At 44.4% G+C, this 20,146-nt stretch overlaps 1 protein-coding gene across 1 annotated transcript in view; it reads right to left on the bottom strand.

Moving 5' to 3' along the window:
• BTC (betacellulin) overlaps nucleotides 1-20,146 on the bottom strand; it is a 36,873-nt gene that overhangs the window by 15,745 nt on the left and 982 nt on the right. The gene's annotated exons all lie outside the window — the stretch shown is intronic.

Here is a 20,146-nt window from a genome sequence, read left to right as displayed (position 1 = left end):
CCCCTTATCAGATAAAGTTTGGGGCAGCGTCCTGCAGAATTTCCATTACATCTCTCATTTTTAAAACAGACTTTGAGACTTTGAACTTATTTGCACACTTTTTTTGGTGGAGCAGTCCCATTTGGCGCTTCTTGTTCATATTTGTACGTCTTCCGTCGAACAAGCAGGCTGGAAAACCCGCCGGGAATCGTACGATTCTCGGCGAGTTAGTGGCCTGCTTGTCCGACAACTGCCAAATGGGCCGGTGTGGGCACGCGCACACTGCCCGTTTGCAGTCATCGGAAGCCCGCCCCTCATTGCAATGATCGCAAGTACGGTTTGCCTGTCCAAGATGGGCAGATCGTACGTTTTTTAAATTATTTTACAACCCTCGCAAGACAAAAGTCTTGCGAGGGCTGTGAAGTGTATGGCCACCTTAAGGCCGAGTAAGGCAGAAATGCGTCAGCGGTTGTGCTTTGTACAGATGCATGTGGAATAAAGTTGAATTTCTTTGGAAGATTATCGTGTGCTGGTTCCACAGTTTTTGAGACAAAAACCTGGGCAGGGTTTCAACACTTCCCCCCCCTCCACCCAAAACGTTTTTGATATACTTTAAGGGTCCATTCACACCACATGTGTTGCGGCTGGACTGGCTGTTGTTTCCAGCGCAGCCCCAACACAAGGCAAGGTAATTCGCCTCGTCACGGATGACACCCTTCACACCACCGCATTGCGTTGGGAACGTGGTGGTGTGTGCTGATAAAAGTATGGCATGCCTTACTTTTTTAAGTGCAGCGGGATGCAACAGAGAACAACCGTCTCGCACCCTGTTATGTCCATAGAACTGAATGAAATGTCACTTGTGGCATTTCAATAAAGTTCTAAGAAAGAAAAAAAAACACTACACAGTGCAATACGCCATAATTGGCGCATCGGCACTGTGTCTGACATCGCACACCAGCCACTGTGCGTTTAGCATGTAAATGGACCCTAACAAATGCTCTATAACTGACCCTTTTACTTTGACATTTTGAAACACTGTTATGAAGATATTCAATGAATCTTTTTATTCAAAGTACGTGGGAACAAAATTACCAACATGGAAGCCAAAACAGAGTGACTCATAGATCTATGTTCCCATCGGATCACGTGAGTTTCTATTTTAGTGACTGTGCAAGGTAGTGGGTTTGGCAGCTGCTCTGTGCATCAGTTTCTAAAAGTAACCTCAGTGATTACGCTATGATCCTTCCTGTGATACACATAGGAAAGGGGGAATCTGTCGCTATAACTTCCGTATAACTCAGATACGGCCAGCACTACACGGGGAATGTTAGGGCCACAAAAGCAAAATAAGAAAAGTGGCCCCATTGGATTGTCGCCCCTATCACCCATGTGTTTTAAAAAAAACTAATTATATTTAATTAGAGGTGTGGGCTAACTGTTATGTATATGTCTCTCTGGGGCTGCTTTGCTGGATCTTTTTGCTTTGTCTTTCAGGTTACAAGCTGCCTGCTGTTGCTAGGAAGATTTACCTCAGTTGCTGGACAGACCTTGAGTCAGCAGAGCACAGGATTGGTGACATGCTTCAGAATTCCTTTTGGATCTTTTCACCTGCTTCCTGCCCACCGTCACCTTTGCTCTACTTTCCCTTGTCGCGGTCAGCCTTTATGGGGTAATGTGTAACTTTGTGGGTGAACAATGTTTGGTAAAGGTAATTAGGTTGGTGTAAGTTATTGCTGCTTGAGTTGTAGTGACTACGCATGCTGGTCTGTTAATGGCTAACAGTCGTTTTGTTATAAATAATAAAGGTTAAAGTCTATTTATTGGTTAAATTGATTAAAACCCAATAAAAGGTGCCGCGACCTATAGTTATTCCACAATTGTTGTGTTTTACTTTATTATTTAGGTTTGTGGTTATGGTATGTGTAACTGTTCAGTCAGTAGCGTTTGATCATCTTTTTGTAAAATGCCTCATCTGCTGCATTTTGAAGTCAACCTATTGCAAATAAGGTTGTATGCCAACAAGCTGATAAGCTCATGTTACTAAGTCAATTAAAAATCTCACAAGTAGTTCAGCTGTACCGCATCCTGCCTAGACAGCAGCAATGTTCTTGAACCTTTATCCTCTGGAATCGCTTACAACTGTTAATGAAACATTTTTTAAATGCTTGTGTGTTCAAGTACAGTACCAGGGTAGCACTCAAAGCATGCCAGGAATGAGCAATTACTGTCCTTCTTTAAAGCCCAAGTGTATGGGGCCATAGAAATCTTACCTTCTTTGTGTGGATGAGTGCAGGGCTGTCACTATAATGAGGCGGTTGCCTCAGGAGGCATATCATTGGGTCACATTGGCAGATGCTGCTGCACCCTGTCCAGCCAAAGCATCCCAGGTTGCTAAGAGATCTTGATAATGTCCGGCATCCTGCCCAGCTCACGGATGTCACCGGTTGCCAGGAGCTCAGCGGGACGCAACCAGTGATGCCAGAGCCAGTGCATCACCCACACCGCACAAGAGGTACCATGCATAATGCCCCCCCAAACATGCACCACCAACGGCCCAACAACCCCTCGGTAACGTGCACTGCCAGCATTCACTTTTTTTAGTTTTGGATAGTGTTAAGAAGGGTTATAACCCCAGCCAGCTTTTTTTTGCCATCTGTGTCCCAGTGGGGAGATTTCCCTTTGCTTCCTGTCCAACAGCCACAACAGGAAGTGAGAGGAAATCCCTCACAACTGGTGTCCCCATTGGAAGATTTCCCATCTAATCCCAAACTTTGGGATTTTCCTTCACTCTCTGTGATAAAGGTCAACAGGACAAATAGAGAGTGTGAATCTCCCTCATGGGGACACAGACAGCAATAAAAAACAGGTGTCCTAGTCTCTCTCCACTCAAGTTTTGGCTTCTGTTCCACTTTAATATTATGAATGTAAAATATCAAAGTGTCCAACTGGGAGTATTATATTATATTTTACACAATATTAGGATCTTTTCGCTTACAAATGTAATCAATTACAAATGTTGACTGTATAATATTGTATACTATTTTAGCACGGATGGCAATTTAAAAAATTCATTTTGGATGTTGTAATTAAACAAATAATCATATCCGACCAATCTGAATTCAACTTCAGTAAGTGAGGTGGGGTGCATACAGTATGTGTTTATGTGTATGGACTGTTTTTGCTGCACCAATGTCACACAACAGCCCACTTACAATACCCCATATTGAACCATATAGTCACAACCATAAATGCTGCACAAACGTTTTGCCTTTAATGCTCGATAAATGCACTTGCATCATCAAACTTTTCTTTTTACACGTTGCGGTGCAGTACATTTTTCTTTTTTTTTCTCAGCTGGAGAAATCACTGTTTCCTTAATGTGCAATGCAACAGGTTTACACTTCAGCATGTCCTGTTTTCACCCAGCACACACAAATGCAGTGTGCAATAGTATAACCTGGACCCACTGAGTGCAATTCATTTTTACTTGTTGTTGACCTGGACATGCGTTGCTCAATGGTGCCCGACATACATGGTGCAAATGAGCCCTGGGTCTTCCAGGTAGTGGATTACATGATAGAAGATATTACACTCCTACTGCCACTGCCCCAAAAAATAATGGAATGGAAACACTGCTTAAAATCCATTTACAAGGCTTGTAATCAAAACAAATGTTACATAAACCCATACAAACTAAAACAAACAACACTCATACAACTAAAACAATCAACAAAATCTTCCCAAACTTCTGTTTTATCATAAAATACAAGTCCCTATGATTAAATAAATGATCAGCAAGATCTAAAAACGACATTTTCCGAGTGCTGGTAATTTTCATCCTTTTCTGAACTTAAAGATACACGGCGCCATCTGTGTTTATCACTTTGATCATTGGTTCCAGACGCTGAAAGGAGTGCAGGAGAAACATCCATACAATACATTTTTAGTGACAGTCTCCAAGTTCTAGTAACATGTTACATCTCCCCCTCTATACATTTTGTCATTATACATGATAGTATGCACTGCACAGCTGAGTAATTTCAGCAGGGACAGATGTATCATAATCATATCAGATTATCTCATCCCATGCTGTCATAGTAGCCAAACCTCAGCAGGAATAACACCCAGAGCGAGAAATTAATACACATACGACAATCTCTACACACCCTTGTGTTTTCCAATGACATATTTGATAAACTGCCCATTAGATCTGTAGGCTCACCCTCAGACGTCATGTCTACCATATGAAAAAAAGCCTGCACACTCTTATTTGAGCTAAAACTATCGCAAAAGAAAAACTATTTCCAAGTGCTAATAGCTGAACAGTGGAAATAATGGCAGCTGCAGTTATTCAGTGAGCATAACCTCGTCAGGTTATAAAAAAACAAAGATTATATAAAAAGGAAACAGCACTTTTAAACAAAAAGCATATCAAATGCATACGTAATGTAGCAACAGCTACAGCTTTCTTTTTAAAGTTGAACTCACAAAAACTTTTCACATATAGCCACAAAGTATATTAATGCATCTTGTGTGTACAAAACACTTTTGCAAACCCAGATATTACCTAAAAGCAGCAGTGACATCATCATTGTGCTATACAAAGCCTATGCAGCTGTGGGTGGAACCCAGCAGGCCCACCAAATATAGACTCCTATGCAGGTTAAGTTGGTGCAAATTCTTTTTGATTGCAGACACATGCACTTTGAGGGCTAGTTCACACCAGCCCCAGTGTGTTCCAGCATGATTTGGTGCCGGAATACACTGGATTGCATCCCAGTCGGCTCACTGCGTTCTGGGGCGGTGCATTGAAGTCAAGAGCACTGCAGCCACACACCCGCCCACAGTGCGGTCGCCCACACCGGAACACGTAGCACATCAATGCCTGTGTTCCATTCTGGTGCGATCAGAAAAAATAGTGCATGCAGCATTTTTTTTGACCGGAACGCAGGCATTGATGTGCCACGGGGCTGGTGTGAACTAGCCCCGACACCAACTGGTGCAAGAGTTGCAAATTAGCTGACATTTGAAATCTATGATTATTTTCCTTACAATGCAATAACCATTATAAAATAATTTGGTGATCATTAAATCCCTAGCCAGTTTCATAGGCATCCACACCATAGGCATTCTGAGAGGGCCTATGGTGTGAGCTCTATATGGTGGCCTGTAGAGAAGTCTTTAGATCTTGGCATGATAACACCACACACATCAATAGCAAAGAGAATCCCAAACACTACATATCCAAGGTTTAAATAAAACAGGTTCGATCTGCTTACTACCTAACTAGGTTGTAATTACTGGCCCCTAATCTTCAACACCTGATTTAAAGGAGAACTACGGGGTTAGGGCTTTCCCCATAGTTCTCCATAGGGTAACGGGAGGACACAAACTAGCGTCCTCCCGTCACCCTAAGCTCAGTATACCGCAAGCTACAGCTCGGGTATACTGAGACGCCGCAGCTGAAGCAGATCCCGACAATTATGTTTGAATCCTCCCAGCTGCGTGAGTGACAGCTGGCTCTGCCTATCTAGAAGCAGAGCCAGCTGTACCCGCCCCCTCCCCCGTCCGTTCCGCCAGTCAGTGCTGGAGGATCGTAGCGGGGGAGGGGGAAATCCAGCCACTCCCCAGTCACGGCAGAGAGCTGTGAAAGGTTCGAGAAGTGAGCGAACGCCAGTATGTGTTCGCTCACTTCCTGATCTACTGAGCCGACCTGTGACAGTCTCATTGTCACAGGTCAGCTAGAACTATGAGGTGAGTGAAGGGGATGAGCAAGGAGAGACAGCCAGGAGAGAGGAGAGACAGCCAGGAAAAAGAGAGGAGAGACAGGCAGGAGATAGAGTGAATTTGGAACTCAATGAAAGTTTATGGGACTAGAACTCAAAATCAAATTTTGAAGGCTTAGACGCATGTTATTGGCCATAAAAAAAGTGTATGGGGATTTGGGTACTGCCCCTGGGGGACATGTATCAATGAAAACAACTTTTTAAAGGAGCAGTGATTTTAAAATTGCTTAAAGTGAAACAATAAAAATGAAAAACTCCTTTAAATATCATGCCTGGGAGTCCCCCTTAAACTGACTGTAAAGTGGCAAATCTGTACAATGTATAGAACCTGCTGCAGCAAAACTGACATTTATAAAGAAAAAAGAAAAGCGTGCTGTTCCCCCTCCCAAACAATACCAGACCCTTCAGGTCTGGTAGGAATGTTAGGAGGGACCCCATTTAAATAAAAAGAAAAAAAAAGTGTGGGGTTCCCCCTCAAGGTCATACCAGGCCCGCCCTTAAGTTCTGGTAGGAATTTAAGGTGGAACCCCAACCCCAGAAATGGGGGGAAAAAACTTGGGGTCCCCCCTAAAATTCCTAACCCGACCCTTGATCCGAGCAAAGGCCTGGCAGGCACCCCCTCCCTACCATACCAGGACACATGCCCTCAGCACTGTGAGGGTGCTTTTCCAGGGCCGCCCTTGGAAAAGCACCTTGTCCCTGTGCCGATGGGGACAAGGGCCTCTTTCCCGCAAGCCCTGGGGCGCGAACAGGGGGGCTTATTCACATTGGGTTATTTCTGGGCTTATTCACATCCAGATGCAGCCCCCCCCTTGTGAACGAGTAAGGGGTATTTATACCCCAACCCATTCACTAAAGGGTTAAATTCAAAGTGTAAAAAAGACGCCACACTTTCAAAAAAATCCTTTAATTGAAAAAAACACCAAAATACATGTTTTTGACAAGTCTTTTATTTAAAAAAAAACAAAAATGGAACCACCGACCTAATCCAGGGTCAATCACGACGTACACCGTTGTTCACGACGACGACGACTCAACAAAATAAATAGAAATAATTTTATAAAACCTGACGCACGCCGACCCGTCCACTTGCGACGAACTCCTGCTGCAGAATGGCATTCTGACAGATGCCGGCAAAAAATATACAACTGGGCTAGGCTAGCGGTGACATCACCGCTAACTCCGCCCAACTGTTTACATTTGTCCGACACCTGACAGGACTTAGCTGTGAGCCATGATTGGGCAAAGTCATCATTACTTTACCCAATCATGGCTCTTACAGTGCACCGTGCCGTGATTGGGCAAAGTCTTGCACCTGACCTGTGGTCAGGTGCATTGCTTTACCCAATCAGGGCTTCACAAGGTACTGTGTGGTGCGCAGTGCCTTGTAGGGAGCTCGCGGAACACACGAACTGCCGATTTTCCAGTCGAAGTGTTCTTGGACTCGAACATCGAGACCATCTCTAGTCTACACAAATACTGTGCACGAAGTGTAGCTGCATACGAGCAGGACCCCGTGGTTGCCCCTGTCTGCCTGACATCTTGTGTCCGGGTTTCAGCTGGCCTCAAACACAGACACAGCACATACAGGACTCAAAACCTGGACTGTCCATGTGAATCCCAGACAAGTGGCCACCCTAGGGTGATTTCTGCTGAATTTGCCAAAATTCAAGCCATGGGTGGCCACCCAGCTCTGTCGACTTTTATTGAGCTGGGTAGAAAGATATCAGCCGCATCAGATACAGTCAGTGTTCTGCAGCACCACTGTATTCAGGCAGGTAGTCAGTATTAAGACTATCTGAATACAATAGCCAAATACAGTTTAGCATTGATGGGGGAACCTATTGCTTTTCTTTCGTTCGGAATGCATGTATGGCTAGCATAAGACATTCAAAACTTCAGATGAAGATCCAGTATCATTGGAACATTAAAGCTTTGATGAATGAAAGCACAGACGAGGGAAGGGACACACCCACTATCCAAACATGCAAACATACTTTTACACGACTCTCCATTCCCATTGCCAAATCTTACCATCTGCACCATATAAAATTCATTCATGAATGTGACTTTCATAAAGTCTGCTCGTAGTGATTACAGAAACTGTTGAGCGCTATTTAAGAAAACATCAAAATGTGATTAGATTATGTGTTGCCAGTGACGCAATATGTTTTGAAAAGTAATTTGTGAAGTGATGGCAGTTAAATCATTGGTGAGGTATTTGTCACGTAGTAGACCTGCAATTCCAAGTTTGATTTCCATCCATACTGTAAATCATGTCCTATAATCAACATTTTTCTCTACACATGCTTGTAAATGGAAACCTCTAATAGGCCTGTTCTCTGTACTGAATGCACTCAAGACACATTACTCTGCTGTATAAGTGATGCCAGTGCATACACCCTAAACGTTTTCAGCTCAGTTGACTTATTTTTCACACTTACCAATAAAGATTTTCGTGAGTCTTTGGCAGTGTTGCAAAGTTAGAAGCCAACGCCTCATCTCTAGGAGTCTGCAAATATTTAACATAATGGCCCAGAGTAGAACAATGATTAAGCCTTTGTTTACATCTATGCATTGTTGTACGTGTTCCCACATTGCTCAAGATTGCATGTCTCACTGTTTAGATCAGGGTTCTCAAAGTACCGACCCGCAAGCCGGTACTATGTGGCCAGCAGTCAGCTGACAAGTCATTTACACGGTTACGGACCGTGTGCCCCACTTGCGGGAGCAGCTACACGGTCTGCTACTGTCAGCAGAGCTGCTCCTGTCAGCTCCGGCTAGAGCTCTGTCAGTTCTGAGCTCTGGCCGAATGATGGATCATTAGTAAGGGCTGCACTAGACCTTACTAATCACCACTAGATCTCAAAGTACCGACCCGCGAGCCGGTACTATGTGGTCCGCAGTCAGCTGACAAGTCATTTACACGGTTACGGACCGTGTGCCGCACTTGCGGGAGCAGCTACACGGTCTGCTCCTGTCAGCAGAGCTGCTCCTGTCAGCTCCGGCTAGAGCTCTGTCAGTTCTGAGCTCTGGCCGAATGATGGATCATTAGTAAGGGCTGCACTAGACCTTACTAATCACCACTAGATCTCAAAGTACCGACCCGCGAGCCGGTACTATGTGGCCTGCAGTCAGCTGACAAGTCGGGTATACGGTCACGGTTACTGTTCTAAGCCCATTTCGTGTGCACCTTACTGTATAGCTGGTGACAAATTGTTGAGTGCGTTTGTCGTTTGTTTTGCTTGACCGATTTGGTGCAGTGACGCATGGGGGTTCTCAGCTGCCAATGGGATGTGCGGGATCCCTTGTGTGTTACTGTGCCTTTAAGGAGATTGGGCTTCCTCCTGACAAACCTGCACCCAATTTGAAATTTTCTGCCCCCATGTGCTCCAAGATGGAGACTCTCATAGTTTAGAGTTAGGACCGCACTATAAGAGGGAACACTAATGAAGGGGGCACTCTCATGGGGTTGACTAATTTAAGAGGGTACACTGATGGGGACAACCAATGTCAGGGGGCAATGAGGCAACATGAGATTCGGACCTCTGCTCAAAGAAAACTTTATGCACTCTTTCAATTTTAATGCACACCCCTAGTATATAGCGTGAGCCCTCTATTATTACTTTGTTGTCAGCCAGTGCTTCTACAAGTATATTTTCTTGTCTTGTAGCCTTTACAGAATGGTAGAAGCAGATTTTAGCGCTCATTGGATAGTAATTATTGCAGGTCTAATTCATAAACACATAGCAAGGTAAATGTATAGCTAAAAATATGTTCCCAGTTAAGGTGTAAAAAAGAAACAAAATACATAATATCCTGTCACTAAGGGTAGTGAGAGACAAGTGCATTCCTGACCTAAAGAAATCAACCCTTCCCCAGGGCGAACACTGTCTGATAATAGAACTTCTTTATGTACTGTATGTCTGCTGTAGAACAAAAGAAAAATGAACGTACGCAGCTGGATAACCAGTCATGCTTTGCTGAGAGGACATAGGGAACCAAAAGATCCTTCCACTGAAACATTGTGATTTAAAACAGAAGGTGTTCACATGTAGTTGCATCCCCTTTAAAAAAAAAATGGGGGATTTAGACCTCATTTAAAGCAGACCTATACTAAATGAAAGAGTATTAGAAGGCTTAAAATACATCGTCTAAACAAAATGATATTCTAAGCCTTCATTAGTATTGGTTACGTTTGCTGGCCTAGGCATTTGATCACATGATCTCTGCAGGAAGGAAAGCATCAGCCACTCTGAACTAGTATAGATCACATGACCACGTGCTTGTGCCTTGACAAATGTGTCCATCAGTAGAAGCCTGGAGTACACTACGGGAACAGTGTGCCAAGTCAGGCAAATAAATGCTTTATATCCCCTAAGATGCATCCGGAATCATTGGTTTGTAACACAATAACTCTGATTATATCAATGCAATAAGAAAATCTCTACCAAAAATTACTATTTCAAATTTTTGGTGGTGTTACATATATTTCATCAGAAAAATCAAAACTGAACGCCAGACACAAAAACTTTAATTTAAATATATTCTTCAATAGCCGTAGAGCATTTTAATACACTTTTTGTCCACCAAATTATTTTTCCAAACCCAGATATTATCCTACAAAAGCAGCAGTGCACATAGCCAGTACAGAGAGCAGAGCTGTGGGAGGGACCCAGCAGGCCCCACCCACTACAGGCCATAAGTTGCCAGCCTTTAGGCTGAGTTCACACCTGGGCGTACCATAGGGTGTTTTTTCTGCTCGTTTTTTTCGCGTTAACGCGCTTTTTAGTTCAGTGAAATGCGTTTTTATACCTCCCTGGCAGTATGATTTTATTTTATTTCAAACTTCCCGCCGGTTCCGCCCCCCTGCGACGCGGCCGCTCGCAAGGGACGGAAGTCCGCAGCAGCCGGAGGACACAGCGGGGATCGCGGACAATGTAAGTCCTACGCTGTATCTCCGAGTGTGGCTCGGGGTTACTGCTTTGTTAACCCCCGATCCACACTCGGTAATAACAATGGATACGCGCTGAAAAACGCCCCAAAAGAAGCTCCTGTACTTGTTTGGGCGTAGGGCGTTTTTCAGCGCTTTTCCACGGGCTGAAATACACCCAGGTGGGAACCATGCCCATTTTAAATTATGGGATTTCCCTTGCTGAGCGTTTTTCAGCGATTCGATCAGCGCTGAAAAACGCCCACGTGTGAACTAGGCCTTACTGATACTGTCGCTTTTCCCATTCAGGGTAAAGTAACACTGTCTTTGTAAAACTGCCCCTTCCCCTGATTTACTAATACTTCTCCAGTGCTACCCCACTACAGGTGACATCCTCCCAGAATGCAGTGTTGGGGCATGGTGGCCAATTGCAGGGTCTAAGCACTATGAAATAAAGGTGTGGGGGGGGGGTGACATCAAAGTTCCCACTTGGCTTTGGCAGCCTGTGCCTGACTGGGCAAAGTGACAGCCTCTTCAATAGAAATGTATAGTGTCTTTGTCAATACTTTGTCTTTTATTTTTTCATCAGGGAAATACATTTTTATTTTTCTAATCAGGTAAATTTGAATAATTGCATATACCGTGGTACCTCGGTTCACAAACTTAATCCGTTCCGCGATTCTGGTCGCGAACCGGTTTGGTCGTGAACCGAATCAAACTGTGATCACACCGCGATCTCGACTAGAGGAAGCCATGACCATGTGCCAGAGCAGGGAAAATGGCTGCGATTGTGTTCGTCACCCGAAGCGGAGTTTGCGAACGGAGGCAAAATTCTGCCGAACTTCCTGTTCGCGAACCGAATTGTTCGCGAACAAAAGCGTTCGTGAACCGAGGTACCACTGTATTTGAATAATTTATATTTACTATTTCCAACTTACATGGCTTTCTTTCAACATTTTTACCATGGGAACCTTAACTGGTTTTCCTTACAAGCTGTTTACCCAGAGAAAAAAATAGGTGAAGCTCACAATACACACACAGCTGAAAAGTCAAGAGAGTTAAACCACACATGGATCAAATTTTTGCCGGTTTAGCAGGAATCGGAAAAATTGATTCATGGGTGCCCCCATGTCCTCGCCACAAGTCAACAGTTAAATAAGATTTGTCATGGGGAAATGTTGGAAAATCCTTGAGCAAACGGTACTTACAGGAAATCAGCTGCAAACACTGTTCCGGTATTCTGACAGTGGCGGCTGCTGCTGTCAGAATACAAAGGGCACAGCGGGAGATTCCCTGGCATGTCAATAAACGAACCTGGCCACGATATGAAAGACACTGGGGTGAATTGTTCAAAACTGGAGCAGACAGGATCTGAAGAAGCTGCCCATGGTAATTATGTCCTAAAAACAACTCAAGAGGGCAACCTTAAGCAGCAGCATCGAAATTCGGCCAATTCCTGCTGCATCGGCTAAAATTCAAGCTGTGGGTGGCCCTGCCATCATCACCCAGCTTGACAAACTTCAAATGAGAGCTCAAAGGATCCGTGTGGAAAATTGTTGGCCAAACAGTTATCCAATCATATGCGGCCACTTTGGATATTCAGGCAGCCGCAAATGCCAGTGGTTTCACACAGTCATCGGCAGTGGAGATTCCTCTAACCATGCTGTATAACGTTGATGGAGGAATCTATTACATTTCTTTCCTTCAGCCTCCCATGCATTGCATGGCATACATTGTGAGAGCAGAACACTTCTGTTTACATACTGCTTATTGTCTCCTATGTTTACTCATGAAGAAAGAGAAGCATTCAGCTTCCTATTCTCCTGTACGTCACAACATACGCATTCTACACATAGCATTTCATTCAGTTTCTTTTAACGCCAAGGTTTGCTATGCTGCCCACACCTGCAAGCTTTTTTTGTAAAGCAGTTTAGAGAGCACTGATGATATTGATGTTGATGATGATCTTGACTATTGCAACTCCCTCCTCATTGGCCTGCCACTACACAGGCTACCCCCTCCTCAGTCTATCATGAATGCTGCTGCTAGACTCATCCACCTCGCCATCCACTCAGTGTCTGCAACCCCCCTGCACAGGCTTCCAGTAAACCAAAGGATAAAATTCAAACTATTAACAACCACTTACAAAGCCATCCACAACTCTGCCCCCGGATATATCTCAAACCCTGTCTCAAAGTATCACCCTAACCGCCCCCTACGCTCCTCCCAAGACCTCCTGCCTTCCAGCTCCCTCGTCAACTCCTCCCATGCTCACTTCTGTAGAGTCTCTCCCATCCTTTGGTACTCCTTACCCCAACATGTCAGTCTTTCTCCCACTCTGACTGCCTTTAGGCAATCACTTAAGACTCATCTCTTCAGGGAAGCCTATCCCACCTCAACCTAACCACTGATCATTTTCTCAAAGAATTCATCCCCTCACAGCTACCTCCTCATGTATCACTTCCCCCTCCCTATTAGATCGTAAGCACTCATGGGCAGGGCCCTCCTTACCATCTTGTCTTGAATTGTATTGCGATTGTAATGTCCTCCTTATATTGTAAAGCGCTGCGCAAATAAATCCTGTATAATAATAATAATGATGTGTAAAGTCCTTGAACCTGCAGCAGCCAACAGGATTTCACTTTACTGCAGGCAGACTGGAGAAAAAAGAATTATGATGGAATGCTCTGGATTACCCCACATGGTGCCTAGCAGATCCTACAATTATTATTATTACATAGTATTTATATAGCGCCAACAGTTTGCGCAGCATGCAATATGACCTACTCCATAAGGTAGAAACACTCAGGTACACACAGGTATAAAGAATTTTTGCAAAGAGTCAGTTTGAAGTGTATCAAAAACCCTAGATTTTTCAGTTTTGGATAGAGTAGGGAAGAGTCATCAACCATGTCAGGTTATTTTTGTTGTCTGTGCCTTTGTGGTGATATTCACTCTCTATTTGTCCTTGTGACCATTATCAGCAGGACTTATAGTGAAGCAAAAATTTGACTTGTCACTAGAGAAGGAATAGAGGGAAGTCTTCAGAGGCGGACGCTTGTTGCAGTGACAACTGACTCATGGCTTGTTCACATCAGAAGCGCTGAGCAATGATATTCAAATGCAAGACCACAGCAATATGACCTCCTAACTGTCCTGTATTGTATTTGTATTGTAAGTATACTGTCTTCCTTCATTTTGTAAAGAGCTGCGCAAACTGTTGCCGCTAAAAAAATACTGAATAATAACAATAATAATAATAATAAGCCTTATATTTTAGGCTTCAGTTCTCACCAACATACTAAAAAAAAAAAGACGCTGCATTTTTGCGCAGCATGCTTCAACACGCTGTGACGCATTGCGTTACAATGCATGGGAATAATTCTGAAGTTGAAAAAAAGAAAGAACTGCAATGTGTGTTATAAAGGAGCTTCTCCTCCCTGTGCCCTCCCGTCTTAATTTTATTTTAAAGTCTGTTCTTACCTTTTAATCTGAATTAACATACTTACCGACCCATCCAACGTTGCCCTGTTGTGAACAGCCAATTTTGCCACCACACGCCAGGTCATGCCCCACCATCTTCTTCCCTGACGTCATCAGGAGCCAGCTGTCTTTTCCTGGTTCAGACAGTCGGCCCTCTGATGTTGTGTGCCAGGTCCACCCTCCTCCAGCCACTGTATTTAAAGTTGTTCGGATACATGCTTGAGAAAATGTTTTAAGAAATGTATATTTGTATAATCTGGATTGATTATTAAAAAAAACCTTGAGAGTGTAATATTACTTTAAGCTGATGCGCATATTTCTGGAAGGGCCAGGAGGAGGCTTCATGTCATTCTCACCTAGGTGAGAATTAAGGCAGGGGGCGGGGTGGAGTGCCATCACAAACAAACAAAAAGTGTACTTTGAGATTGCAGAGGGGTGGTAGGTTTACAACACTGCAAAGTCATTTTGCGGAGTGAAGGTCTCCTTTAACAACACATTGCAGTGAGTGTTATAACACAGACACACGTGCATTATGCACACAATAGCATGTGAGCTGTGGTGTGAACAAGCCCTAAAAGGATCATTCCTCTTACATTTTGATTTGTCTCTGGGACAGGACAATTGTCCCAAATGGGAAGTGTTCTGTACCTCATTGAGTGAGTCATGTTGGAGGACCTGACCTTGCATTACTGAATAATCTAACCAAACAGGCTGTATGAAAAGACAGAGCTCTCTTTAGTAATCATAATACAGATGTAAATTTTCAAGGGCACACTATATACAGTACGTGACAGCTGGGATGTGTCTGGCTATTGGAATCATACAATCATACTTCTGAATTCATTGGTTAAAAAATAACCATAGTGCAGTGTTTGAAAAATACTACAGAAAGCCTCCTAAATTCAGAAAATGAAAGCTCATGCACACAGGCACAAAAAAATGCCGCTTTTAGATCCGTTCGTGACCGCGCTTTTTATATTTTACCAAAAATATGGGTAATAAATGGGTGTGGTTACTGAGGGTGTGGCCACTGAGGGGTGTGGTCACTGAGGGGCGCTGTAAAGCTTTCTCGCACAGGGCGCCTAAAGGCCTAAGGCCGGCCCTGCGTACGGCATTTATTTTATTGTTATTTTTCCCTCTGAACACGACTCTATAAGGCAGCGGTTCTCAACCTGTAGGTCGGGACCCCTTCGGGGGTCGAATGACAATTTGCCAGGGGTCGCCGGGAGTCTCCCACTATTAGATGGCTATTAGATTATCATCATCATTATTAATAATAAAAGCAGACACCCTCGGCTTGTGTTATATGGTTTGCCGTTTTAGCTGTTACAGTGGTTCTCAACCTGTGGGTCGCTGTGTGATTTCTGATGTGCTCGGTGAGAGTCCTCCTCAGCCTTCTCCTAGCGCAGCAGTGTCAGTTCCCCCGCCACGCCGCCAGATGTAGCTGCAGCAGCCGCGTCAACCCTAAATTTTACCTTTGGGGGTCACCACAACTTGGCAAATGTTACTAAGGGGTCCCGGCCCTAGAAAGGTTGAGAACCACTGCTATAAGGCCTCATGCATACAGGTGTCTGGGGATTCCAGCCACAAGAACCTGCAAGAATCCAAGGATTGCCCATACAGATGCAGCCGCTGTGCCCATTTAAGTTAATGATAGGCTGACAGAGGCCACATCTGTCCATGACTGTCCACATGACCCATCTAGGATTCCTGCTGCAAGAATTTGCAGGTTCTTGCTGCAGGAATCCCCAGATGTCTGTATGCATGAGTCCTAATAGCTAATGTGTTCATGAACATTGTGGTATTTAGATCCATAATCTAAAACAGTATACATGGACATTTATAAAAAAGCCCAAACGAGAGAATTTACTGGCATAATTTACGCACATACTCATGTAAACGCATGCGTAAACATGTTAATTCATTCTAGTGTATAGAATAAAGAAATATTGAATTAATTAATATTCCAACCACTAGAATGGATTTACTTGCCTATGCTTCAAAGTACTAACAAACATTAATACTTTACTCACCTTTAGGTGTCGTTCACACCCAGGAGTTTTTGAGCAATTGGAAAAGTGCTTTTAAATGCCCAACACAAGAAACCCCATGATTTTCAATGGCCCGGGTTCACACCTGAGCAGAAAAACGCAAGCATGAGCTTCTTTGGACAGTTTGCCACATAGACGTCATTGTAAATGGGCAAAAATTAGAAGAAGAGAAGGGTGTTGCACATTTTCATGAGCGTTTTTGCATGTTTAAACGCGCGTTCTGCCATTGCCTGCCATGGTTAATGAGCTGCTAGTCAAAACGCGCGTCTTCATGTACGCACGCTAAAATGTGCACAACGCTAATAAATGCGCAAATAACCGCATGCTGCTAACACGCGAAAACAGTGCCGCCTAGGTGTGAATCAAGCCGAAAACATATTTTTTTTATGCTGGAGGTTTCTGCATCGGTCTTACTTATAGGGCTATTTTTTATGTTCATGTATTACAGGTATTTGATAAAGCTCCAACAATTTATGTAGTTTCACACACACATCAGTCCCTGCCCTCAATGAGCTTACATTCAAAGGTCCCTATCTCACATGCATACATACAGGGCTGATTTGGGGCAGGTTCACACCATTTTCCAGCCCTGATCTGAAACGAAGTGCATTGAGTTTTTGCTGCATTTTTACAGCAATGATTCCAACAAATGTTCCGCGTTCCAGAGCTGTGATTTTTCTTGCTTTTTTTTTTAGCTTAAAACGGGCTTTCAGGTGCGTTCCAGTGTGTTTGCATGCATTTGTATACGTTTGGATGCATTTTCATGTGTTCCAGTGCATTGCAGACCAAACAGAATGAGACATGCTGTATTTTTCTGATCTGGTCTGGAACGGACTGCACTGGTGTGAACAGAGGCCAGAAATAGTATAGGGATACATTAGGATGCATTTTGGGCCCAGAAACAATCAACAATTAACTTTCTAGTATGTCTTTGGAGTGTGGGAGGAAACTAGGGATGTCTTGATATCACTTTTTCAAGACCAAGTACAAGTACTTTCCCTCAGGTATTTGCCAATATCAATTACTGATGCTTTTTCCTGAAGGGACATGTGACATTTTTTCTAAAACAACACAGACTGATGATTTTAGGGCAGTTTCTCACCAGGGCTAAATACAGATGTCCCCAGAGCACAAAACATGTCCCCAGAACACAATACATGTCTGCAGAGCACAATACATGTCCCCAGAGCACAATACACATGTCCCGAGAGCAGAATACATGTCCCCAGAGCACAGTACATCTCACCAGGCTGCAATCTCTCCCAGGCAGCATGCGGATCTCTGCACGCCTCTGCGGGCTGTGGCTATGCTGTGGAGAATTGATCGGGCAGGTGCCATCTCCGGGGCTGTACTGTGCTGTGTGGTGGCTGTGCCTGCGCCAGGAAGGAGGAGGAGGATATATAGAACCGGACAGGCACTGCCAGGTCCCCAGCAGGCTGCCGAGGCCCCTACAAGCGCAGGACCTTAGCAGCTGCTGCAGTTTAAGAATGTAAAGAGCCGGTATCGGCTTTAAGAATGCCTGGTATCGGCCCTGATACCAATACTAGTACCGGTATCAGGACATCCCTAGAAGAAACCCACGCAAGCGCAGGGAGAACATACAAACTCCTTGCCGATAGTGTCCTGACCAGGATTTTAAACGGGTACCCTCAATGCAGCAAGGCAGAAGTGCTAACCACAAGCCACTGTGATAGTTTCATTTCTAAGCAGAAAATATGTGCTGAAAAAAAAATAGTAATATCATTTGACAAATACATTTTAACAATAAAAGTAATTTGCTCAAACCCTGACATTTGTATTGACAATTTCCTAAACACTTAAAATTTGCAGTCATCACTGATCTGCATCTGTAGCCAAAAACAGTAGCAATTGCCCTGTAGACCTACTGCAAGAGACTACACTAGTCCTTATGGGGGACCCTCTCATGAAACAAATGCCAATATTGTCATTACCGAAGCCATACATGGCTGTAAGGGTATTTCTTTAGCTTCACTCCTTAGCATTTACACCTGAGCTAAATGTATTATAGATTGTTTAAAAGCTTTCTTTGTGCATTTTTTTGCCATGTTTTTCGGGCATTTTCAGGCTTGCGTGCCTTTGTTTTAGCCAATGGAAAACTCGTTGCGGGGAGGTTGTTAGGCACAAAGTAACATATAAAAAAGTATGTACCGCATGTATGTCACACTCTCATTTAAGTCTCTGGTGCGATTCTTCCCGAAAAAAGGCTCATGTACTTCAAGCAACAGCAGACACAATGTTCAGGTGTGACCTGCCACGATTGAAAATAATGGGATTCTTTATGCTGAGCATCGTCATGCCGCGGGAAACACATGATAAATGGCTGAGGTGTGAATGGGAGCTTATACAGCCTGAATTACTAAAGTTCAATCATGTGAAAAGAAGTTCTGTTTGTTTCTCATTCCCATGTATCTGAGCAGGTTCACCTCACACTAATAAATTAAGGGGTAGCTTCGGCCGATCCTTCGGTTAGCTTCGGCCCCAGGACCCCTTCGGTTCGGTAGAACCGAAGGGCTGCTGTACGAGTTATTCACAATAGCCCGTACAGCTCCCGAACTTAGCCGAGCAGCTCAGTCGAACCTAAGGCATATGCCTTGGCTCGGCTGAGCCGCGTTGAAAGCCGAAGCTGGCCAATGGCCGGCCGACAGCCTGCTTCTGACAGCTGGGCGGAGCCAGCCGTGATCTTACGGCTGGCTCCGGTCACTTGCAGAGAGATCAGGGTCCCTAGTTACCAGCTAACCAGGGAAACTGATCTCCAGACAGCAAACTCTCCCGGGTGCTCCGGGAATCTCCCGCTCCCAGCCGCCCAGGAGAGAAACACTGCTTTTTCTTTTTTTTTCTTTATTCTGACACGGAGCCGTGCCAGAATAGAAAAATAAATAAATACCCGCCCAATGTACCCGCCCTCTGCTGCAGTTCTCCATCAGGTCCATAAGCAGAGGGCGGGTACATTGGGCGGGTATTTATTTATTTTTCTATTCTGGCACGGCTCCGTGTCAGAATAAAGAAAAAAGAAGAAAAAGCAGTGTTTCTCTCCTGGGCAGCCGGGAGCGGGAGACTCCCGGAGCCAACGGCTCTGATGTTAGAAGAAAAAAAAAAAGAACAGAGCAGGGAAAGGTTTACTCTGCTCGATCGAGCAGAGTAAACCTTTCTGGGAGACAGTGTTTCTCTCCCGGGAGGCCGGCTCCCGCTATCTAATAGCGGGAGACTCCCGGAGCGTCCGGGAGAGTAATGACAGATCAGCGTCCCCTGGTTACCTCCTAACCAGGGGACGCTGATGTGTCTCTGCAAGTGGCCTGAGCCAGCCGTGAGTTGACGGCTGGCTCCGCTCAGCTGTCAGTAGCAGGCCGTTCGTCCAGCTCCGCCTTTCACCTCGGCTCGGCCGAGCCAAGGCATATGCCTTCGGCTCGACTGAGCCGCTCGGCCGATAGTGAATAGCTCGTACAGCAGCCCTTCGGTTCTACTGAACCAAAGGGGTCCTGGGGCCGAAGCTAGCCGAAGGATCAACCGAAGCTACGGCTAGATCCTTCGGCAGCTTAGTGAATAGACCCCTAAGTCACTGAATCTCTGACCCAGAACAAGTATGCAGGTCCAATGTTTTGACTTCACTAGCTACATACTCATTTCTGGTCAATGACTCCACTACTTCACAAAGTCATGAAGCTGAAGAATCAGGAGGACAGTCAGAAATGTAGTATTGTCACAAATGGTCAGGGGTGTCCCCTGATTTACTACAACAGCAATTCGTGATTTCATTACTGATTCACTATGCAATAGAACTAAAATAACCGCATCAAATTCACATTCATCTGAAGTCTATACTGTAACGTATACTTTATTCAATATTTGTCCTCTACGGATTATATTTAAATATATAAATACGCACATATTTT

Source organism: Nanorana parkeri, unplaced genomic scaffold (genome assembly GCF_000935625.1).
Source record: "Nanorana parkeri isolate BGI_ZX_2015 unplaced genomic scaffold, ASM93562v1 scaffold115, whole genome shotgun sequence".
NCBI classification, from domain to species: domain Eukaryota; kingdom Metazoa; phylum Chordata; class Amphibia; order Anura; family Dicroglossidae; genus Nanorana; species Nanorana parkeri.
This window is presented reverse-complemented; position numbering and strand designations above follow the sequence as displayed.